Below are 2,500 nucleotides of genomic sequence, written 5' to 3' on the forward strand. Positions count from 1 at the left end.
ACTCCCGCCGTTTACCCGCGCTTGCTTGAATTTCTTCACGTTGACATTCAGAGCACTGGGCAGAAATCACATTGCGTCATCACCCGCTGGGGCCATCGCAATGCTTTGTTTTAATTAGACAGTCGGATTCCCCCGGTCCGTGCCAGTTCTGAGCTGATCGTTGAATGGCGGCCGAAGAGGACACCCGGGTCTCCCTTGCGGGCGACACCGGGGCCTCGCAGCAAGACGGTTCCGCGGGAGGCCAAGGCACGGGACCGAACTCGGATCCGTAATCAACGCCGTGAAGCGATGACACTTCACCTCGCACAGGCCCGGCACGTCAGCCGCGACCCGCTTCCTCGCCAAGCCCGACACGCCCCGATCCTCAGAGCCAATCCTTATCCCGAAGTTACGGATCCAATTTGCCGACTTCCCTTACCTACATTATTCTATCGACTAGAGGCTCTTCACCTTGGAGACCTGCTGCGGATATGGGTACGAACCGGCGCGACGCCTCCACGTGGCCCTCTCCCGGATTTTCAAGGTCCGAGGGGAAGATCCGGACACCGCTGCAACTGCGGTGCTCTTCGCGTTCCAAACCATATCTCCCTGCTAGAGGATTCCATGGAACTCGAACGCTTATGCAGAAAAGAAAACTCTTCCCGGATCTCCCGACGGCGTCTCCGGGTCCTTTTGGGTTGCCCCGACGAACTCTCTTGCGAGGGCCCGACTTTTTGACGGTTCCGCTGCCGGGTTCCGGAATAGGAACCGGATTCCCTTTCGCCCGACGGGTGTGAACATTTATTTTATAATAAATTTTATTATATAAACTTACACCACATCAACATCGGCTTTCGCCTAGGGCTTAGGATCGACTGACTCGTGTGCAACGGCTGTTCACACGAAACCCTTCTCCACGTCAGTCCTCCAGGACCTCGCTGGAGTATTTGCTACTACCACCAAGATCTGCACCGACGGCGGCTCCAGACGGCCTCACGGCCAGCCCTTCTACGCTCACCGCCGCGACCCTCCTACTCGTCAGGGCTTCATGGTCGCCTTCAATCGGGAAGATATCGGGCAGAGTACCGCACATGCCTCTGACGGTCGAGTATAAGCACGACGCTTCAGCGCCATCCATTTTCAGGGCTAGTAACTTCGGCAGGTGAGTTGTTACACACTCCTTGGCGGATTCCGACTTCCATGGCCACCGTCCTGCTGTCTTAAGTTACCAACGCCTTTCATGGTATCCCATAAGCGTCGATTTAGGCGCTTTAACTCGACGTTTGGTTCATCCCACAGCGCCAGTTCTGCTTACCAAAAATGGCCCACTTGGCACTCTGATTCGAGTCTCGCGGCTTCATAAGAGTTCGAGCAAGCCGGAGATCTCACCCATTTAAAGTTTGAGAATAGGTTGAGATCGTTTCGATCCCAATACCTCTAATCATTCGCTTTACCGGATGAAACTCGTACGCGACGAGCGCCAGCTATCCTGAGGGAAACTTCGGAGGGAACCAGCTACTAGATGGTTCGATTAGTCTTTCGCCCCTATACCCAGTTCCGACGATCGATTTGCACGTCAGAATCGCTACGGACCTCCATCAGGGTTTCCCCTGACTTCGTCCTGACCAGGCATAGTTCACCATCTTTCGGGTCCCAGCGTGTACGCTCTTGGTGCGCCTCTTCTCGCAATGAGAACGAGACGCCCCGGGAATGCGGAGCGGCCACTTTGAGGGCGAACCGCTCATCTTCCCTCGGTCTACGCAAGGTAGACCTTTACTTTCATTGCGCCTTTAGGTTTAGTTATGTCCCAATGACTCGCGCACATGCTAGACTCCTTGGTCCGTGTTTCAAGACGGGTCCTGAAAGTACCCAAAGCTATAGCGTTGCAGATCGGCGTTTCAACGAGGTCTGTTCGAGAACATCGTAGCCAACAGTCGCCCGGGGACAGGATCGGCGCTAGGTCCGATCGCCGTCAAACACCGGACGCGCTTGCCACGAGCCGAACGCTAATTATAAAGTAGCGGCCCCGCGCCATCGTTATACCGTCGAGCGAGTCGGCCGGGATACCGAGGGTCCACGCGAAAAATTCACGTGGGCTCCACCCCGGACCTTAGACCGACACCCAACGGATCGCAACGTCCTACAAGAGGAAAAGTGCACGCGTTCGATATCGGTTCGAAAAACGAGCTGAGCGAACGACGCGCGAACGACGCGACGATCGAAACGCGATGAATTTCCTCCTTCGACCTTTCGGGTTTCTCAGGTTTACCCCTGAACGGTTTCACGTACTCTTGAACTCTCTCTTCAAAGTGCTTTTCAACTTTCCCTCACGGTACTTGTTCGCTATCGGTCTCGTGGTCATATTTAGCCTTAGATGGAGTTTACCACCCACTTAGGGCTGCACTCTCAAGCAACCCGACTCTGAGGAGAGATCCTCCCGAAATTGACGGCGGTCGCTACGGGCCTGGCACCCTCTATGGGCTGTGGCCCCGTTCAAGAAGGACTTGGACGCGCCGTACGA

The 2,500-nt window shown here is 55.4% G+C and overlaps 1 pseudogene; it reads right to left on the reverse strand.

The window, feature by feature from the left end:
* LOC141484297 (large subunit ribosomal RNA) overlaps window positions 1-2,500 on the reverse strand; it is a 5,132-nt pseudogene that overhangs the window by 2,456 nt on the left and 176 nt on the right.

Source organism: Leptinotarsa decemlineata, unplaced genomic scaffold (genome assembly GCF_025532065.1).
Source record: "Leptinotarsa decemlineata unplaced genomic scaffold, Ldec_3_MD MMD2_tig00005466_RagTag_RagTag, whole genome shotgun sequence".
NCBI lineage: Eukaryota > Metazoa > Arthropoda > Insecta > Coleoptera > Chrysomelidae > Leptinotarsa > Leptinotarsa decemlineata.